This window comes from Canis lupus, chromosome 26 (genome assembly GCF_003254725.2).
Source record: "Canis lupus dingo isolate Sandy chromosome 26, ASM325472v2, whole genome shotgun sequence".
In the NCBI taxonomy this organism is placed as follows: domain Eukaryota; kingdom Metazoa; phylum Chordata; class Mammalia; order Carnivora; family Canidae; genus Canis; species Canis lupus.
This window is the reverse complement of record NC_064268.1, coordinates 13,537,896-13,560,169: the sequence shown is the minus strand read 5'-3', so window position 1 is coordinate 13,560,169 and position 22,274 is coordinate 13,537,896. Positions and strand designations below refer to the sequence as shown.

The following is a 22,274-nucleotide window of genomic DNA, read 5'->3' as shown; positions in this document are numbered from 1 at the left end:
GTGTGCATGCCCTGTCTGTTCCATATTCCTGGAGGTTCCTTCTTCCTGCTTCTGTTCTGTTGGTCAGCAGACTTGTATTTGTTCTTCAACGTTCAGCTTACACACCAGCTCCTCTCTCCATCTCTCCCAAATCCTGGTCACTTCTCCCCTGCCACTGGACTTCCCGCGTTGTACCGAAGGTGTGTGTTTCAGGATGCATCTCCCACACCTGCATAAGCAGCACTTGCATGAGCCTTTAGGAGCTGAGGTCATCTACATGCATGCTCAGTCCCTATTTGGGGTGGAGAGGCAGGACAGGGTGTATACCCATTCAGACACACTCCGATCTCATCTGCAGAGACTGAAAGCCCACGAGTCTGGCCCAAGTTAGGAGCAGGGGGCTGAAGACACCATATAGAGAGTGGGAAGCTTATTAGCTCAGAGAACATCATCCAAATGCTTGCCATCATTAGTTCAAGGCAGTGATGATGCAGATAAAGTGCCCTGTCCTCTGCCCTCAAACTCAATCTCTGAGGCCAGCCATGGACTCTGAGTCTTGGTTTTTCCATTTGTATAATGGCAACGATCCAGCTACCTCCCGGGGTTACTTTGAAGATGCAGGTGATGTGGCGAGAGCAGTTCACCCGTGATAAAGATATGTACTGGCCCACAGGCGTGCACACCTAGTACGAGAAAAGAATTCAGAGAGCTCATTTCTTTGCTGTCGAAGACCAGCCAGTGGTGGTGGTGGTGGTGGTGGTGGATGGAATTGTGTCTTCACATCAGGGAGAGTTTCCTCTCCTTCGTTTGTGGTCTTAATCTGGGAGATGGATGGGATACACCGCTTATTTTTCTTGTCGGGATGTACAGAAAGGTCTCTGTGTCCACAAAGGATAGAAGCAAAAGAAAGCCACTGAAGTCATCGAAGCCGATATCTAGCTTGGAATCCAGGAAGAATTAATTGATAACAAGGGTCATTAATCCCCAGAGCAGGATGCCACCAGCACAGATAATAGAATTTCAATTACTAGAGGGCTTCTTGTCTATTAAAGCCCTCCTGTTTCTACAAGGCAATGTTTAACTACCACAGCCCCCAGGACACCTTCCCTGCCACCTCGCTGCGTGCAATTCTTATCCTCCTTTGACCTCTAGAAGCACTCACTGCCTGTGCCCTGTCTTGTACTGTGTGTGTGTAGAAGAGAGAGTCCCACATAGATCACAGAATGCTTCAGAGTAGGAAGCGGTGTCCTGTACTTGACTCTAGCCTTCTCTTCTAAAATGCCTTTGTAAGATTTTCCACCAATATTATTCCTGTTATAAAAAAAAAAATTTCAAAGTTGCACAGATAACACATGTTCATTGTAGAAAAATCAGAAAAATCCTGACAAGCCACAAGAAACAAACAAACAAAAATCATCCATCACTTCTCTACCCAGAAAGATCCAGTGTTGAACATCTTTCCCTGGTTCTTTTTTGTTTTTCAAATTCAGCCAAGTATTACATGAATGCATGCAAAGTATTAAAAAAGAGGTGGAATATAAAAGAAAGAGTGCCCCTTTGGCTTCTCCCCCAATTCTTCCCCACAGAAGTAACCGATGTTAAGTGTTCAGTGGGAGCCTGTCCAAGCTCCATCCATGCATGTGTAGACACCTGTGTATATGTAGATTGATATGTAGTATTTTTTTAATAAATGGAATAAAAAATAAAAATAAATTTAAAAAATGAATGGAATCACACAATATCTGTTTCTTTGACTTTTTTTTTTTTTTTACCTACCAATAGGTCTTGGGATGCTTTCTGCACCAACTCGTTTAGATTTTCCTTATTCTCTTTGACAACTGAATAACATTCCATTGCATCAACACACTGCAATTTATAGACCCACTCCCCTACTGACGGGCGGTTAGGTTGTTTCCAGTTTATCACTGATGTAAGGTGATCCACCTTCGTCCACTTGTGCAGGAATTTTTGTGGGGAAGATTCCCACACATGAAATCATAGAGTCACTTGATTGAAATTTGGATTCACATTGTCAAATCCCTCTCCCCCACCGCCTTTTTAGGTGATGCCAAATTAAAGTTCTTACCGGACATGAGAAATCAGGTCTCCCATGCTCTTGACAACATAGGAAATTATCAATCCTTAATCATTTTTTGTCAATTTCATGGTTGAACATGGCGCCTCATCTTCCGCATTTCTCTGATTATGGTGATGGTAGGTATCTTTTCATATGTTTATTGGCCATCATCAGCCTTCTTTCTATACATATGCAGATAATATACACTCTTGAAACATACTGCATTGCTTTGCCATAATCTGCCTTTTCTTCTTTACAATATAGAGGACATCTCTCCATGTTGGCACACACACTTTTGCATCATTCTTGATAGTTATATCATGTGTCAGTACCGTACTTTTCAATCAGTTCCTCATTGTTGGGCATTCAAATAGATCCCCATCTTTTTGCTGTTTTGGCCAAAACTCTGGTGAGTATCATTGGAGCTGAGTGATGTGTTGAATGCTCTCTTATTTCCCTGGAATGGATTCCTAACAGTGGAATTGCTGGTCAAGGGACACACATATTTTAAGGCTGCTGCTGCTTATTGCCAGAGTGCTCTACAGAACAGCTGGCTGGCAAGCTTACATTCCCACCAGCAGTTCACAAGAGTGACCATAACCAGACATTGCCAGATGTCCCCTGGGAGGGCAGGATCGCCGCCAGTTGAGACCCACTTCCTTAGAGACAGAATGGTTTGAATCCTTGGGCAGCCCTAGACAAACATTCCTTTTATTCCCTCCTAAGGTCTGACTCAGTGGTTCTCAACCCCAAGTGGTCCATACACAATACCGTATATGCCCTACTATATGGGCACGAGTAATTTGACTCCGTCTGGTTTTTTCCTTACAGGCTTCCTTGAGAACCTAACACCCCACCCCACTCCCCCACTCCCCCACTCCCCTGCTGCCACTTTAAATTTAACACCGCTGGCCTCCTGAATAGCTCTGCAGAGGTCACAGAGGTCTTTCCAGCAGAGTCTTTCTCATGCCCAGGCTTCTGTGAGGCCCATGGTGATTACTGCCATTTTTGAACACTTCTGGTGTCAGGCCAGCTCACTGTATCTTCACATTGACACTCCGAGGTAGGTGCTATTACTGCCCCATTTCCCAGAGGAGACACTGAGGCTCACACAAGTTCAAGAACTTGCCACACATTACAAAGCCAGCAAATTGGCAGAACCCATTTGACCTATTTATCCAAAGCAAGTTCTATTGCTTTTCGATAGAAAGTGTACACCCGCAGTTCAAGGGAATGTCTGCAACCAGCTCTTGTTTATTGATTGGCATTTCTGCCTTTGTGATTCCAAATCAAGAGGTGAAAAGTAAAAAGTGGCTCCTTGCTCCATGTGTCTTCAAGGGGGCAGAGGTCAGCATATCATAAGCTCTGGGCAAAGTAGAGGCATCAATCTTTGCTGGCGTGGAAACAGCACTCTCTCAGGCAGAGCGCTAAGCCAATATGACCTCTTAAAGTGCCATCCGAACCCAAGGTTTTGAGTATTGTTGGAGTAATTTACTGTAGAGTTGTGTCGCCTCTCTACGCCAGTACGGCTGCCATTTAGCATCTGGGAATGATGCTTCTATTGTAACTTGAAAGCATGAATATTTTTCTGTCGTTGAGGAAACCACCCCTTGCCCTCTTCCCTCACCTTCTGAAAGGCTCTTGACCCTAATAAGAGCGAAGCCCTTTGAGCTCCTTTGAGGAAGGTGTGCCTACAAAGCCAAGGGTGTGATTAGATCAGCTGGGATCTTCCTGTTCCAACCAAAGGAACCAATTAGATGATCTAATGGGAATCTTTTTTTGTCATCCAGAAATTATATGATGCTGTGGAGCTGCCCACTATTATGTACCCTTGATGATAATAATAATGTCTCCTTCCAGGGTCACGCAATAACAAAATGTAATAAAGTGTCTTGACAGGCTTGGTGTGAATGGCCCTGCATCCATTTTACTGCTGGGTAGAGTGAGGCAAAGAAAAACCAGGAGTCTGGCTCACCTTCCCTCAGCAGGAAGACTTGCCCAGTGGGATCATTGAAAGCGGAATCTTATTTCTGATGCTGTCAATCTGAAGTTCCAGCTAAAGCAGAACTTCCCCAAAGTTTTTTGGTTCTTGAGAGAGGGGAGGGGGGGAAGTGATGTTTTGAAGAACATGAGTGTCACAAGAAACTCTGTTGTAATTTTGGAAAATGCTTTATTTCTAGTCTTTTATTGTATTTTAAGCAAATTAGTGTATTAAGGGCTCTGAGAAGTCCTGCAGGCTTCCTTTAAATTGTGATTTACCAGATATTTTCAAAACTGATTTGACCACAGAATCCTGCTTTTATGTAATCACCTTTAGCATTTCCTGGACGCCCTTCTGGTAATTCTGTGTCTGAGATATTTAAATGATCTCTGCTGTCCTCAAACCTTTCGAAGAGAGGCCCATTCCTCAGGAGAAAGGAAGTAGAGGCCATCACTGGAAAATGGGCTTGGTGATTAGGATGGCAAGATAACTTCTGAGGAACCTTTCCCTTCTTTAACAAATGAACCTGATGGCCCCCAGACCATAAGGATGCGCTAGCAGCCCATGTCGGGTCAGACCAGTTTCATCATTGGAATATGCCAGTATTTTCCAACCATTTTCAAACTGGGGCAGAATTGTCACCTGATGCCAAAGTTGGTGGGCGTGTAACCAGGGGGACAGTGTGGGGTTGAACTGAGAAGGGTCCTCAGGAAGGAATGAAAGTGGAGCCAGGAAAACAAGGAGTGGCACAAGGTTGTGAGGAGCCTCTGAGATGCGCCCTGAGACTGTGCCAGAAGGTACGACTTGAAAGGAGGTCATGTCACCTACATCAAGGCAACATGGCGGCATGGACGTCTAGTGTCTGCAGGCCTATGTGCCTCCTTCCACAATCATCTAAAGCAGCTCACTGGACTCTAAAAAATACAGTCAAGTGATATTAACTGGAAGGAAGTGGATGGGGAAGGCAGGGCAAACAGAAATAGAGACATAAAACAGAGACAGGAATAAGGTTGGTACAATTAGTGCCCTCAGCATTTGCTGTCTCAGATCCCGCCACCTGTTGGCTCACAGGGATTAGGTGTTTGCTTCCCTAGGTGGGCTACAATGTATCTCAGACCTCCTATGTGTTAGTTCCTGTGCTAAACACATTTTCTATTTTTTCCAACAAGGAGACTATATTTTCTTCTTTGAGGAAGGCTTTTCGTCTCCATGGTAGAGATGAGGAAACCAAGAGAACTAAGGGCTAAGAAATTGGTCCAAGCACATACAGCTAGCATGGTTTGAACTGGGGATTTTCTGATGCCAAAGGCTGTTTTCTCGATCCTTGATCCTTTTTTCTCCTTTGCTTCTTTGTGTTCAACAAAACGTTTGAGAGAGGCAACATATTCCTGTCTATAGCTATAGTTCATTTGTTTTCGTTGCTGCATTGTATTCCATCATATGACCATATGGCAGTCTATCCCTTCAAGTCTTCTGTCTTGTTGATGGACATTTGAGTTATTTGCAGAATTTGGCCATCATAACAATGATGCATCATTATGTTTGTTTATGAGTGCACATGGGTGAGAGCCTCTAGAACAGAAGCTTAGAGTGGACTTGCTGGGTCACAGAGTGTGTCTAGTTTCAACTTTTCTTTTTTCCTTTTTTTTAAAGATTTTATTTATTTATTCATGAGAGACACATAGAAAGAGAAGCAGAGACATAGGCAGAGGGAGAAGCAGGCTCCCTGTGGGGAGCCTATTGCAGAACTTGATCCCAGGACTCTGGAATCAGGACCTGAGCCAAAGGCAGACGCTCAACCACTCAGCCAAACCCCTCCAGGTGCCCCAGCTTCAACTTTTCTAGATGAGTGGTTGCACATCAAGCTCTTGTCTCTCCACGTCCTCACCAGCACTTTTTGCTCTTCCCTAATTTGTAATCACCATGACCATCCACCATCTGCATTCTTCACCAAACTGTTTATGGGTTTCCAAAAGCAAGTGATGAAGTTCAACATATACACTGGTGGAGCCTACAGCAGACCCTGTATTTACAGAATCAGAATCACCAAAGGAGCAACCCAGGAATCTATGTTTTTCACAACCTACCCTAGCAGTCCAAATAACCAGCCCTGTCTAAGGACCACTGATCTAGAATCTTGACACATTTTTTTAAAGTCCTGGAGTGCTTTCTTCAAACTCAATCTGATGTAGAATGCAATATATAAAATAGAATTGGAGCTGCCTTGCTTGGAGCAGGAAGTGGGAGTGGAGGGTCACTCGAAATTGGCTGGCTCTTCACCACATCCCTTCCTCTTTCTCCTACTTCACAGCTAGACTACATTTCCCAGTCTGCTTTGCAGGTAGCTGTAGCCATGTGACTGAGCTCCATCCAATGAATGTAGTTGGAAGATGGGGGAGGGGTTTTTCCAGGCCCGGCTCATAAAGCCCTGCCCCATCTATAGGCTAAATGCAGAGGATGCTGAGGCTAAGAGGTGAGTCAAAAGCTGGAAGGAGCTGGGGTCCCCAGATGATCGTGCAGAAGCCTGACGATCTGCAACACCCCTTTGGGATTTCACATAGTAAGAAATAAATGCCGATGGTGTGAAGTTGTAGGTATTTGGGGGTCGGCTTGTTACAGCAGCTGGCATTGCCTTCGCCCATCCCTGCTGGTCCTCTGCAAAGCCCGCGTGCAAGACCGCAGATGCAGATGAAAGGACACGCCACATGCAGTCACAAACCCTGGGCTTTGAATCTCCACTCCCTCATAAGAGGAGGGAGCGAGGACCCTACCTCCCTCTGCTTCTGTGTGGATTTAATGAGATAATATATTTGGAAAGCACTCCGGGTGCAGTGAAAGGCATTTCAGATGTGAGTTATATTTAGTTATTGATACTGCGTTTCTGCATGTGTTTCTTTCACTGCCTCGGCAGCCAAGCCTCTCTCCAGTGGCTACTCCGCAGAAACTAGAGAAGCATTAATGCAGTAAATCTCAAAACTCAGCCCCTCGCTCCCTTCTCCAGGCAGGCCTGGGCTGCAGTCCCCAGAGCAGCTGACCCTGAGCATAATGCAAATATTGCGTTCCATCAGGCTATTTTAAGACAGGCAAGGAATAAGACTCCCGCTCTCCCCATAAGAAATGTACATCATTCCCTGTTCTTTAATTTCCTTTTGATTAAAAAAAAATCAGCCTATCTGAAATATATCTGCTATCTCTCCTCTAGGCTGAGAGAGATGGGCAGGGGTTGCAGGGGGCAAATATGCTTTCTGGGTCCTTCAGAGTTAGAGGGACCATTTAGGAGCGTGAGAATGGGGAATTTTTGGTGAGTGATGAGGGTATAGGAATCTGGTTTTAAAAGGCTAGCACTTAGAATCATCTTGGTTCTCCAGGTCGGAGAAAGAGGCAAGGGTAAGTTCTTCTGAAATGTGTGATGGAGGTCATTGCCTTCACATTAGCCAGTCTCCACCTGATGACGGAAGGAGAGACAAGAGGGTCAATCCCTGCTTTTCTCCTGGCTCCCAAACCTTGACTCAGACCCCTTTACCTTTTCTCAGTTACCCTCTTTCGCGCAATCCATCTCCAGTGTATTCATACACCCATTCACAGATCAGCACCTAGTAGGGTGGCTAGTTCCCATTCCTGCAGGCACACCTGGAGTCCCTACTGTGTGCTGGGCACTGTGCATAGCCCAGGGCACACATTCCCTTGGATCACACCCTGTTTTCAGCTCTCCACCACAGCAGGCTTTCTGATTGGGTCCAGTCCGCTATCCCTGCCCCCCTCTGTCAGAACAAAGTGGAGAAAGGCTGGACTCTAGAGTCAGAATTCCGAATCAGCTACGTCTCTCAGGGACCAAAATATGTATTACTTTCCTGAGGCTACCATAACAAATTGCCACAAATTGGGCAGCTGAAAACAATAGAAATGTATTCGCTCATAGTTCTGGGGAACAGAAATCCAAAATCAAGGTATCAGTAGGATGGGTTCCTTCTGGAGGCTCTGAGGGAGTCTGTTCCATGCCCCCTCTCCCAGCATCTGGTGGCCCTCAGCAATTCCTCGGCATTCCTTGGCTTATAATCACATCACTCCCATCTGCCTCCATGGTCACATCACCTTTCTCTCTTTCTGTCTCTGTGTCCATTCCCCTTCTAATAAGAATATGCCATTGGACTTAGGACCCACCCTAAATACAGGGTGATTTCATCTTGAGATCCTTGACTAATTACATCTGTGAAGATGTCATTTCCAAATAAGGTCACTTTCTGAGTTTCTAGGTGGACATGATGGGGGGGGGGCACTATTAAACCTATTAAGGCCTGCCCTCTACTCCCATCCATCCACATGCAAAATACATTCGCCCATCTCAACATCTGGAAACGGAGGAATGGACACTGGACAGTGGAGGTGATTATAAAACCTCCCACTATGTGTCATTTGGACGATAAAAGAAGGCATTAACAAGCTTAGCACAAGTGCCTGGCTGACAAAGAAAGAAACACAATGCCGAAGGGTAGTGCAAGTATTTGTAATTACTATGATGATGTACAACTGGATGGATTTTCCCAAGACACTGCTTTTTTTTTATCACTTTCTTCATGAGAAGCCAACAAGGATTTCCCATCACCTGTAGAACAAAGCCTGAGCTTGTTCAGTTCATTAGTAAGGGCTTTGCAGTCAGTCCCCCAGCCCGATTTCCTCCCCTCTTGCCCTCAAGACTAACTGGCACCTGAATCCTCCCAGCTTTTTCTGTGTCCTACTTACTCACTCCTATCAACACCCCCCGCCCCATGTCCACTTAGCAGTGCGCCCTAGAACAGTACTTCCTGTGCTTAGGGAAATCTGCCTCCACTGGACTCACGGCACCGTACAGGTGCTCATTTGTCCACTGACTCCCACCCGTGACTCTTTTTTTCCACGTTTGTTTATCCATCCGCTCCACCGCAGACCATAGCTTCTTGAAGGCAGGGACTGTGTTTCTCTGTGAGGAACTTTGTGTCGCGGGGGAAAGCCCGTGGGCTCTGGTCTCACTCACAGCTCTGCCCCTTAGGGCACCTCAGTTTCTGAATCTATAAAATAGAGATAGCTCTGTTTCCTTGTTAGGGCTCTCGGGGTATTAAGCAGAACAGCACAGGTAAAGAGCCTGGTGTCAGTAGGCAGTCCATAAATTCCCTTCCACAGCTGGGTGCTACCCACTGCGGCTGGTACATAATGGGTACTGGGGGGCATTGTAAGTGTTTGTGGGGTGAAGGTCAGCACTGGAAAGGAGTGGACACATTCTGACATAAATTAGAGCATATATTTTTAGACAAAACAACAAATGATTATGTATCACTGGGTCTGGTGCTAAAGCTTTCCACGCATTCTTATTTAATCCTCTTACCAAGGAAGGTATGTCACCAACCATGCCCAGACGTCCTGCCATGTTACGGTGGTCAATCAAGGCAGCCCTGGAAAAAATCATCCTGGCCAGGATTAAATGGGGATGCCTCCTCCCCCCAACTTTATAACCTCCCCTCCATCCTGCAAGGTCATCTGCTGCCCTCTCCCACCAAAGAGTCTTTCTGGCCCCCATCTCCAGTGTGCCCTAGTGAGGCTCACTTGGACCTTGTCATCCCTTGTCTCTCAGGGGCCAGGGAGCTGACCCAGGGTGGTGGGGAGAATGCATGGGAAAGTGGGGTGCATGGAGAGCTCCTAGAAAAATGGATGGCCCCCATTCCCACATTGACCTGAATGTTCGTGAAGCCGATGCTATGGCTAAGGACCTCCCCAACCTTACCGTCTGGGGCACGGGGCAGGGAAATTGAGACACGTGATCAGGTAATGCAGAAATGGAGTAACAATTCTTTCTCTCCCTTTGGGGCTCTATGATTGTGCAAAATGCTTTCCAGTGGAGGGCAAGGAAGTACGATGCTCTGGCCAAGTGTGGCACTTGCCAGCCTCTGGGTTCCGAATTTGGAATGTGGGCAGGACTGCCTGTTAAAACAGTCCCAGCCACCCGCCTGGACGGTGCCTGGTGCAGTCCTTCCTGGGAAACATGCATTTTCACAGCAGCCTGAAGGAGACGGCCACACGGTGCCTTGGAGCCCATTAAGGTCTACTGTGGCAAGTTCAGGCCAAGGTAGGCCAGGGGCGGGAGAGGGGGTGCTGCAGGAAGGACAGCTGGGGGCAAGTGGTGCCTTTGCACCCTTCAGATGGCCACCTGTGAGTCAACCTGAGCCCAGCCCTGCCAATATCTGGACCGGCTCTGATTCTCAGCATTGCATTTGTAGCTGGTGGTGTTTGCACACCGCGCACAAAATGCCCCAAATGGCAGACCTTCAACCGTGCATGTGAAGGAAAATTATCGCCTTGGATTTGAACAGCTCCCCTTTCCTGGGCAGCTCCAAGGATATGATTTAGTAAATGTTTCAACCTGCTGTTCCAAGGATATAGAAAAGGCCCAAGGTAGAGTGGCTCCCTTATTATTACAGCATAATCCGGTTAGCTAGAGGGTTGTGGCTAAGAGTTCGGTCTCTGGAGAAATGTAAATCTGAGTTCGAATCCCCTGTCTCCTCACAGAGCTGCCACTAGCCCACACAATGCCACTGTGGGAATTTGGGCAAGGATGCCTGTCCTCGGGAAGGACACTGCCAGGTCCAGCTCCACACGCCCCCATGTGACTTTGACAAAGCCATTTAGCCTCTGTGAACCTCAGTCTTCCATCTGTGAAATGGGGATGTAATAACAGAACCCACCTTCTTGGCTGGTTGTGAGGATAAAATGACCTAACATATGCCAAGCACACAGTGAGCACTTACTAAATGATAGGGATAATTCTATTATGATAATCCTCATATCTTGCCCTCCTGTAGGGTGGCCAACCATCCAGCCAGGAATTTCCCGGGACTCAGGACATTCGGTGTGAAAAACTGGGAAAGTCCCAGGCAAAGGGGATGAGTTGATCACCTCACTGCGGGCTCTGTGCCGGAGAAGAATCAGAGGCCATCCTCTAAGGGCACATTCTGAGGGCTGGGTGCCAGCACCCAAGGGCTCCATTGTTGGGCAAGGGTCCACTTTCTGCTCTGGCTTGTGGCCACCGCAGAGGTGGTGTCTGGGCTGAGGTACCTGGAAAGGGCCTTGAGGACCCCCTCAGGGGAACGGGTGCTCTTCAAGAGCAGGGGCCGGGTCTGCTCTGCCAAGTCCATCCCTCATTGTACCTTGGCTATCCTGAGTCCCAGGGCAGCGGCCGGTCATTCTCCTAGCGCTAGCTCTGCGCTCAAACCCCTCAGTTTCCTCACCTGCGAAGGGGAGATGCTGAGACCTGGCTTAGAGAACAATTGCACAGTTTGAGATTTAACAAACGTCAAGTCCTGGCCCAGCTCCGAGTCGGAGCACAGCGAGCCGTACTCCACATCTGGAGGCTGCTCGCCTGGTGCCAGGCCGCTGGAGGCTGGCCTTCTGGACGCACCGTCTCATTCAGTCCCGACCACAATATGTGTGTATAGACACGTATGTATGTTGATGGGCAACATGTTATCACTACTTCGTGGATGGGGCCGGGGAGAGAGGAGCTCCGCCCCTTGAGAAACTTTAAGAAACTCTTAAGGAACCCAGTGGAAGCATTTCTCCCCGTACTGCCCCACTCAGACTGGACTTACCCGCATTTCTCTTCGAGGATGGCCTTGTCACAGGGAGATCGCAAATACGCCATCTCTCTTGGAGTCCAGTGACACAGCCCGGTGACTCAGTGTCAACTCTGGCATTTCCTTCACTCGGCAAGGGCATCGTGTCATCCAGGCCATTTCTGTATGTGGATCTGTTCAAAAGACGTGTGCTGACTCGGGGTGGCCCTGAGGTGGGTGGAAACGGCTTGCGTCATCCGTGCCCTTGGATGCGTTCCCGACCCCTGGGTGCAGCATCACTAGCCTGGCCACGCTCCTTGAAGTCCCCACTTTGGTCTCTACAACACCCCTGTGACTGTGTTATTCTCACCCCTTTTGACCCACAATGAGATGAGGGCTCAGGGAGGGGAAGTCAGTTGCCTCGGGACACAGCAGAGCAACAGAGTCAGGGCTGGAACCCACATCTCCCGCCCGCAGAACCCATGATTATGACACCTTCACTGTACTGCCTTCATCTGTGCCAGGAAGGCCCTGGACTAGGTCGGGGGCATTTTGAGGGGTCTGAGGGAGTGTCTTCTTTTTTTAATCGATTGCCTTTTTTAGAACAATTTCAGATTTGCAAAAAATCATGAGGATACAGAAAGTTCCCATATGCCCCACATCCAGTATCCCCTTTAATGAACACACCTTATATGGGGTGTCTGGGTTGCTCCGTGTTTGAGCACCTGCCTTTGGCTCAGGTCCTGATCCCGAGGTCCTGGAATCGAGTCCTGCATCAGGCTCCCTGCAGGGAGCCTGCTTCTCCCTCTGTGCATCTGCCTCTCTGTGTCTCTCATGAATATATAAATAAATCTTTTTTTAAAAATGAACACCTTACATGAGTATGATACATTTGTCACGATGAGTGACCCAATACCAATACATTATTATTATCTAAAACCAGTACTTTATTATTCAGACCTCCTTAGTTTTTCCCCTAATGCTCTGGGTCCCAGGATCCCATCCAGGACATCACATTACGTTTTGTCGTCATGTCTCCTTAGCCTCCTCTGGTCTATGGTGGTTCCTCAACTTTCCTCAATTTTGATGACCTTGGCAGTTTCGGGGAGTCTTCTCCCTGTATTTTGTGGAATACCCTCCTACTGGAATGTGTGTGAGGTTTTTCTCATGATTAGACTGGGATCCTAGATATGGGGAGGAAGACCACAGAGGTCAGGCGTCATCCTTAGCACCTCACATCAAGGGTGTATCCTATCAACTTGATCTGCTCTGTTGGTGTCGACCTTCATCGCCTGGCTGAGGTCGTGTCAGTCAGATTTTTCCATTGCAAAGGGACTTTTTTGTTTTGTTTTGTTTTTAAGTTTGTTCATTCATTCATTCACTCATGAGAGACACACACACAGAGGCAGAGAAAGGCAGAGGGAGAAGCAGGCTCCATGTGGGGAGCCCGATGGGGGACTTGATCCTAGGACCCTGGAATCACACCCTGAGCCAAAGGCAGATGCTCAACCACTGAGCCACCCAGGTGTCCAAGGGACTGTTGTTTTTCTGAGGATTATCTTTTCTTTGCTTATAATTAGCATTCTTTCTAGCTAGAAAATCTTTGTTTCCACCATATGAAATCCTACGTGGAATCACAGCTGAGGAGAGCCACAGCCAGGGCTGGCTGCATGGGCAGGTGACAGGTGTGATCACACAGGGCCTGCACTTGGGAGTTAATGCTCTGCTGTCACCACCTTAAAATTCTTAATAATTTCATCTTTGGATTTGTTTCATAAGTGGAGGTTGATAGGACAATGCAACACGCCTAGGGAGCTTGGAGCCTCAGTCCTGGCATCTTGTTCCTGCTGCTCCCCCATCTCCCTAGGATGGATCTCTGTTGCTCCCCAACCCTGCCCAGAGACCCTTGCCATCACTCTGTCCCTCACAGGGGCCTGCAAGTGGTGTGAGGAAAGTTGGGGTTGGCTTGCACATCCCTAGTGTCTCAGGGTGGGGACAGAGTGGGGGCCAAGGACATCCTAGACCGGCAGCAGCACCATGAAGCATTCAGTGGGTGACTGAGTGGGGCTGAGCCTCTGGCCCACTCCCAGTCCAGGTACAGGGCACTCCGGTGCGGAGCTGGCAATATCCTTGGGGTCACCTGTCCACCGGGGATCAGGGGAGCAGGCCTATGAGAGAAGAAGGTGTCTGGTTCAATTTCCCCGCCCCTCCCCAGGGTGCCAATGTTCGCCCTGTGGCAGGCAGCCAGGGGCCTGGGCGTGTGTGGGTGGGATGCCCAATCACGGCAGGGCCCTGGGCCCCGGGGAGAGTCTGCACTTCCCCCAGGTATCCTGCTGCCTGAGAGAGCACAATGTTCAGCAGCAAATAAAAACATTACGACAAGTCCAGAAAGAGGGATTGTGGAAGAAAAAAAAAACTTCTTACATTCTAGTACTTAAAAAAAAAAAAAAGGATTTTATCTATTATCTATCTATTAAAGAGATACTATCTATTAAAGAGAGTACACATGTGAGTGAGGAGATGGGCAGAGGAAGAGGGAGAGAAAGACTCTCCAGCAGGCCCCATGCTGAGCACAGAGACCCACGCGACGAGGGGCTTGACCTCACGACCCTGAGATTACAACCTGAGCCGAAACCAAGAGCTGGACACTTAATGACCGAGCCACCCCGGCGTCCCTCATTTTAGTACTTTTAACAGCCCTGTTTCTCTCTTTTGAAGAAGGGCTCCTATTTTCATTTTATACCGAGTACCGCACATTTGAAAGCCAATCCTGCCCTCACTTCTCCTAGCGTCCGCACCCACTCTGCACCCCAAGTCTCCATGAGGAACCTCACATCTCCATGGGATGGGGCAGGAAAGCCCTAGGAGGGGCATTCTGGCAGGCCCAGCTGGCTCTGACTCCACCCGCCCGTGGACCCAGGTGGCACAGCATTTGTAGATCATTCCGACTCAATATCACCAACCAGTGGAAACCTAGGGAAACTGAGGCACGGTGAGGCAAAATGACTTAACATATCTGTATCCAGCTTAAAAGCCAGGGCTGGACTAGGGGTTTCTTTCAGCTCAACTCAAAGCTGGCTGACAGCTGGGGAAGACGCAGGACAGCTGGAGGCAGTGGAGGAAATGCTGTGCCAGGAGTCAGGTGGAGCCGGGGTCAAGGCCCAGCCAGGCCAGGTCCAGCAAGAGCCCTTTGCTTTCTGAACCTTGATGTGCTCATCTGTTTAATGGGAATGAAACACGAGGTCCCTAGGCTCCATCGAGATACCACCGTGGGACTCCCACGCCACCTGGATATGAGACGTCCTCCCTCCACACACACTGTTTGCTTCACGGATTTGCCCGTCTCACCTTCAGGCCTGGGTATGTTTCAGTGTGGCCACGCCGCCTGGTGTGGGACGTGAACACCCAGAGGGCCCAACCCACGTCTGTTTGAGTCCCCCTGGGTCCTGGGCTGAATTGACCCGAGCTTAAAAGAGCTTTGAACAGGGAGGGAGGTGATGGTGTTGCTGCCTCACCTGGAGCAAGCTTCCCTGTTTCAACTCCATAAACTGTGAAGGCGACAAAGCCCTTTCTGTATTTTTTGAGAGATACAGTTTGCAAATGATCTCATTACCCCTGCAGCCATGAGCAGAGTTATGTCGGGCCTTTCTAACAAGTGGCAGTAAAACATTTTATAGGGCCCCTCTGCCCCCCCTCATCCCCCCACCGTGTAATTTGCTCTGTTTGGGGTTGGACTTGGTGTTTTCCCTCTTTCCCTTCTCTTTCTCCTTGCACTTTCTCTCATGTTAATTATATTAGTTGCCATGGAAACAGTGATGTCATTGGCACGGGAGTGCTCAATGACATCCAAAAGCACAGTTTATAGCATGGCTTGAAATTTATTCCATGGCTCGCAGCCTTGGGGGGGGGGTTATACGGCGATTATATCGCGGGCACCATCTGGGCATGAGGGTGGGAAGCGGTAGGGAAGTAACTGGGCTGTAGGATCCTTCCCACAACCCCAGAGATTGGGGGACCGTTACACTTGGACACCAGGGGACGATACCTTGGGTACCCTGAAGAACTGTCTGTTGGCTTTCATCAACAATCACTGCCGAAAGGCACCCATGCCCCACATTTGTCCCCGTTTTAGGATTTCAGAACCTTGCATGGAGTGGTCTTAAAAGTGCTTAACACAAGGTGTGTGTGTGTGTGCTCACCCATGTGCTTGATGCATCAAACCGCACTGTTAGTATGAAAATGCGATCTGCAGCATGCAGTGCACGTCAGTTCACACACAGGGCTCGCATACACATGCACACACTTATTTGCCCATCTGTACTTCATTCTAGAAGGTGCAGTGGCGTCCACATTAGGGAATTTTGTGCCAGGGCCCCCATCCTCCACGGCTCACTTTTTAAGCAGTTGCCTTGGACTGAGCTCCAGGGGTGAGGTGGGGGGCAGGGCTGTGCACACCGACGACGGGGCTGTAGTGGAGGTCGGAGCACCCCCCTTCCCCTGCGTCTCCTTGCAGGGGGATGCGCAGGTGTGGTCCCGGTGAGCTCGCCCCCGCGCAGGGCCTTCCGTTGTTCTGTGGGAGGCCTACGTGTCTCGATCTGACACGGAGTAAACAGGCCCCAAGGGGAGAGCCACTCAGCAGCCCTCTCTTCCTCCCTGGGGCCCGTCGATGTGTTTTCAGTTCCTGCACTAAGTATCACCTTGACTTTGCAGAGGGAGCGTGGCAAACGGCGCACAGGGTACGGGGACCTCCAGGTGCTCCTCGTCAATCCCGGAGCTCGGGTGTCGAGATCAGAGGACGAAGGGCTCTCCAGCAAGGCCCACTCGGAAGAGCGCAGTGGGAGACGCTGCGGGGCGGGCCCGGTCTGGGCCTGACACAAAGGGGCTGGAAGCTCCCTCCAAACAGTGTCAGCGAAGTAGGCAAATTATTGGCCTCAGAAGTGGAGTTCAAGGTGGAAACTTAAGGCATCACCGGCCCTCGGGCCTCAGAGGGGGACACCTGCTACTCTCGCTGCCCCTCTGAGTCCTGCCTGTCTCCGTTTCGATTCCCCTCCTGGCGCCCTCAAGACCCCGGGGAGCCCCGGGTTCACCTTCGAGTTCACTTTGTTCCAAAAACTGTCATTGGACCAAGCTCAACTCACGTGCCCATCCACGTGCACTGCCGCCAGCTGGGGCCCGGCTTCCTCCAACTGGCCAGGCCCGGGCCACGTGGCCACCCCGGGAGCCAGTAAGAGAGAGTGACTGGACCAGGTGGACCAGGACCAGGTGAGCAGGATTGGAGCTGGGCAGGTGGGAGGCAGGGCGGCCCAGGACAGGGCCTCGTGCTTCTTCCTGCCCACCCTCCTAGGCATCCTCCAGAGGCACTTGCCCTGCCCCATCAGAGCCTTCAGTGGTCCCCGGGCCACCTGTCAGCCACCGGGACACAGAGATGGGTCAGCCAACGCTCTGCCCACCCAACCCCCACCTCCAGCCTCCACCCCCCAGCCAGTCCTGAGAAAGGAGAGGAGCCTCCGCTGGAGGTGCCCGAGGGAGTACCAGTCAGATTGCAACCAGGTGCTGGGGGATGAGGAAGAGGGTGCCAAGCAGAGAAAAGAGGCGAGATCGATGCAGGAAGAGAGAAAGGCCAGGGCAAGAGCCGACGCCCGGAAGGGCACAGCTTAGGGAAGCGGAGCCCCACAAGCAATAGTAATAATAGTCACAAGGGCTCGGGCTCCGGCTCCGGCTCTGGCTCAGGGGTGCTGCTTTATCACCATCAGCTTCACCACATCCCCGTGAGACAGGTGCTGGGAAATTAGTCCCTGGCACTTAGAAAGTCCCATGTGATGACAATTGAGAGCCATGGATGATTTCAGCAAGGGAGATGAGAATGAAGAATCCAAGTAAAAGGAAAAAAAGCAGAGATGGTCTAGAGCCACAGTGGTCTTCCACCAGCGGTGATTTACCCTTCGGGGGACATTTGGCAATGCCTGGAGACATTTTTGGTTATCACAATTGGGGGGATGAGGAGGGCAACTGGCATCTAGTGGATAGAGGCCAGGAGTGGTGTTAAATATCCTGCAATGCATAGGACAGTCCCCACCACAGAGAATTACCCAGCCCAATGTCAATAGGTCTGATGTGGAAAAATCTGGGTTCAGGTTAAATATGGGAGCTGATGCAGAACACAGTATGTGTTGTTGAGAGGAGGCTGTGGATAGGACAGGGGCCTTAGGGTGGCCCAAGTCTGGAAGAACCTCCACCCCCCTACGGCACCACCTTCACCCTCCAACAAATGGGCATCCTCCCCTGCTGCTCTGCCCTGTGGTGGGGGGCCGTGGCACAGAAGGGGCTGGTTGGGAGAGACCTGTGTCACCCAGGGGTCTGCGGGCCCTGGCAGACGGTGGCCCACAGTGCCTCTCGCTCCAGCTGCATGTCCGGCTCCCGAACCATAGACCTGGCGTGTTCCTCGAGTGGGTGCAGGTGTCCTGTGTCGATGTGCCACCTGCCACTGGGGAGCCCCAGCCTGGAAACGCCGATGCCGTGCCACTCAACTTGCAGATCACAAAGGCCAGTCCTCCGAGTGAGAAATGTTGATTTGTTTCAGTTACACGAGCACCGGGGAAAGCAGAGAGGAAAGTGAGCAAAAGAGACAGTGAGTCAAAAACCGTGAAGCCGACTGAGACAGAGACTAGAAGAGCCACCGAGAAAGAACAACTCAGAGAGGCTGAGACTAAGCGATGGAGCCCGAGATGGAAGGAGACAACTTGAGAGCAGCGGGGAAACACACGCACAGAAAGCGGGAGACCCAAGCAGAGCCGCACGGACGGAGATTAGCAAAAAAGAAAAATAAAGATCGAGAAAGAGCAAAAGAAAGATTGAGGAGAAGACAAGACGGAGAGCGTGAGCCAGAGAAATACTTTGCTTCCTCCCCAACCCCACGGTCCGGAGCCCAGAAACTCTCCGTGGGTTTGCCATATTTGAGCCACGAAGCCGGGAAATGGGGGGGCGGCTCCCTCCCTGCAGGTCCGGGACGAGCAAGCCTTGTTCGCATTATTGCTGGCATCCCCTAACTGGACACCAGCCAACAGGAAATTCCTGGGAGAAATCTTTCCATTCTGAGTCTTTTAAAACTTTTTACTTATTTATTTTAATCTCCTTTTTTTTTTTTCAAGGACCCAAAAGAGAGAAAAAAAAAAAAAAAAAGTAAGAAGGAAAGAGGAAGAAATGATCCACCTGGTATAAGAAAAACTTATCCGGCAGCCGGCCCGGCCAGGCCAGGGGAAGCTCGGGCCACATTGTGTCCGCTGCGTCCATTCTTCCTCTGGAAGGATTTATGACCTCACACTCCCATGACATCACAATGCGTTGCCATGGCCCCGGCTTTATTATCGTAAACAAAGAGCGGGTCCTTGGGACACTGGCTGGCTGAGCAGGAGGGGGGAGAAAGAAGGCTCTGTGTAATGTGTTTTCTTGGGAAGGCAGCTTGTTCGGAAGTCTGAGAAGCTGCAAAAATAGTTGTACGCACAGTTCCCTCTGTGTAGCCTCCGGACGAGGTTAGGACGAGGACAGAGGGATGAGGTCAGCTCCCCGCTGGGGGACCCTCCGGCTCAGTGTGCTCTCACTGCCAAAGAGCCGCTTCCCTGGCTGCCCTCGCTGCCCCAAGAAGGATCCTCATTCATTCCCCGGAAGGACGTTGGGCGCCCACTACGTGCCAGGCGCCCACAGAGCTGGATTATAGATGGGGGAGACGCCCGGGCGCGGGCCCTGCGTCTCGCAGAACCTGCACATCAATCAACAGGAATGTGTCAAATTGTAATTTGGATGAAGGGTGCTGTTGGAAGCAAACAGGAAATGGGGATGAGAAGAAGGCGGGGAGGAAGCTACTTAGATGAGCAATCTAGGAGGGCCTCCCTGAGGAGGTGACGTTTTAGACAAGACCTGAATGAAGGTCAGCCGTGAAGAGTTGAGGACAGGTGACAGGCGCCGAGCAAGGACAGCCAAAGCCAGGCTGTGACTGGTGAGATTTAAGTTCCCACCGGGGTCCCTTCCCACATATTTTATGGTATCTTTTGCTGACATCTGACTTTCTGATTTTCTTTTTTCTGACAACTGACTTCATCAGGAGGGTTTGAAAAGAGGAGTCATTTTTGCTGAATCCGAGTTAGTAAGACTTCTGGACCCTGCCACAGCCATGGCTGCAAACCCTCATTTCCAGCTTGCAGGGAGCTCTGCACAACTGTCAGCCCGGCACTTGGTGAAAGCAAATTAGCCAGGAGCAGAAACACCTGTAGGACCCGCGCTCCCCGGCCGAGTCAGTTGTGCAAGAAGCAGGTGATACTCTTAAGCCACAGAAAGCAGGGTGGAAAGGGCAGGGAGGAGGGGCCCCTGTGGACAGCTGTGGGCACTGCTGGCTGGCCAGGAGGCCAGATGGACAGGTGGGTGAGCCATCTCCACCCTCCCAGGGGATGAGACCTTGATAGAGCTGGGAGCCTGGAGAAATAACAGAATGACACCCTCCAAATCTTCAGCCCAGCTATGGGGACGTGGACCCAGAGGTAGCACAGGAAGTTAGATGCAGAGTTGTGCCTCTCAGCGGCTATGTGACCTTGGGGAGCTCACGTCACATCCCTGAGCCCCCACATAAGCCCTGAGCACAGCCACAAGATTGTTGCTCTTTCCCACCCCTGGACATTTATGAAACCCATCCAGGCACTGTGCTTCTGACTTCTCATGCATTTAGCTCATTTAATACTCAGGGAAGTCCTAAACAGTAGTTACCCCTGTCCCCATTCTGCAGATAAGGAAGCTGAGGCCAAGAGAAGTTGAATAACGTGACTGAGGTCCCAGAACAAGATCCCAAGCCTGACCTGCCTGACTTCCAACAAAGCCCATGTTCTCAACCACTGAAGTTTGGCCCGTCGGGGTGCACAGCTGCAGCGGGGGTGGGGGTAGGGGTGGGGGTGGCAATGGGGAGAGGGGAGGGCTGTCCCCCCTGAACGGAGCTAGGAAGGTGTGAAGTCCGCAGAGCTGTGAGAGCCAGCTTGCAAGCCTGCAAGAGCCCTGGTGTACCAGACACCCATGGGACGGCAGGCAGGGGAGGACCCTCTGTATGCTAAGCGACGCCCCAGATGCTGGAGCCTGCTTTGCATGTAGGACACACACTTCAGGCTTCTCCAGAGCAGGGTAAGCAAGGCTCGGTTCACACACTACTAACTCAACTGGGTCTGGCTGCTGATAGGAAAAGCATCCGGGGGAAAGGGGTGGACCATTAGGCTGTGCATCAGGCACCCCAGATTTTAGAGAAGTGTCACGTTTAACCAATGTCTAGCCCTCGGCTAAGCACTTTACTCATCTTGCTTTATCTAATTCTCCCATCGTGTGATATTGTATCCCATTTTACAGATGTAGGGACTGAGGCCCAGAAACATTCCAGTCCTGGTTCTGTGCCCCTGGGTAGAAATATGTCTCTGGGCCTTATTTTCCTCTTATAAGAAATGAGAGGATTGATCTTAATCAGGGGTTGATATATTTTTCCTGTAAAGGGTGAGACTAGAAATACTTTAGGCTTTGTGGATCACATCATCTTTGTCACAACTGCTCAGCTCTGCCACCATAACATAAAAGCAGCCATAGATAATAAGTAAATGACAAATGAGCATGACTGCGTTCCAATAAAACTTTATTTACAAAATATGAAATGACAAGTGAGCGTGACTGTGTTCCAATAAAACTTTACTTACAGGGATGCCTGGGTGGCTCAGTGGTTGAGCATCTGCCTTTGGCTCAGGTCATGATCCTGGGGTCCTGGGATCGAGACCCACCTCGGGCTCCCTGCAGAGAGCCTGCTTATCCTTCTGCCTGTGTCTCTGCCTCTCTGTGTGTGTCTCTTATGAATGAATAAATAAATAAAATCTTGGGAAAAAAACCTTACAAAATATGTAAATGACAAATGAGCATGACTGTTCCAATGAAATTTTATTTACAAAATATGTAAATGACTAATGAGCATGACCATGTTCTAGTTAAAAAAATTTTTTTTTAAAGATTGTATTTATTTATTCTTGAGAGATACGGAAAGGGAGACAAGGACACAGGCAGAGGGAGAAGCAGGCTCCATGCAAGGAGCCGGATACGTGACTCGATCCTGGGAATCCGGGATCATGCCCTGAGCCAAAGGCAGGTGCTCAACCGCTGAGCCACTCAGGCGTCCCGTAGTAAAATTATATTTACAAAAACAGGTGATGGCACTTTACATGCACTAGGATGACTATAATTGAAAAGTCAAATAATAACAAGTGTTGGTGAGGATGTGGAAAAACTGGAATCTTCGTACACTGCTAACAGGAATGTCACACTAATGCTTTGGAAAACAGTCTAGTAGCTCCTCAAAGAGTTAAACATAGAATTGCCACATGACTCAGCAATCCCACAACCACATATATACCCAAGAGAAGTGAGAACATATGTCCACACAAAACTCGTACACAAGGGCACCTGGATGGCTCGGTTAAGTGTCTGCTGTTGGCTCAGGTCATGATCTCGGGGTCCTGGGAGGGAGCCTGCTCAGCATGCTCGGCAGGGAGTCTACTCCTCCCTCTCCATCTCTCTGCACCCCCCACCTCTACTCATGCTGTTTCTCTCTCAAATAAAAATCTTACAACAACAACAACAAAAAACCTGT

The 22,274-nt window shown here is 49.7% G+C and overlaps 2 long non-coding RNA genes across 3 annotated transcripts; one reads left to right on the top strand and one right to left on the bottom strand.

The window, feature by feature from the left end:
* Positions 1-5,715: 5,715 nt before the first annotated feature.
* LOC112676616 (uncharacterized) lies at positions 5,716-12,270 on the bottom strand. 2 transcript variants are annotated; one of them, XR_003146624.3, is made up of 4 exons: positions 11,988-12,270; positions 11,654-11,845; positions 9,397-9,463; positions 5,716-7,482 (listed from the first exon to the last, which is right to left on the bottom strand). It is a non-coding gene; the product is annotated as an uncharacterized LOC112676616 (long non-coding RNA). The 2 variants fall into 2 exon arrangements; XR_003146623.3 differs by having other exon boundaries at positions 11,654-12,268.
* On the top strand, positions 10,011-21,457 carry LOC112676615 (uncharacterized). The gene is made up of 4 exons (XR_003146622.3): positions 10,011-10,134; positions 16,328-19,610; positions 19,716-19,924; positions 20,391-21,457. It is a non-coding gene; the product is annotated as an uncharacterized LOC112676615 (long non-coding RNA).
* Positions 21,458-22,274: the final 817 nt, after the last annotated feature.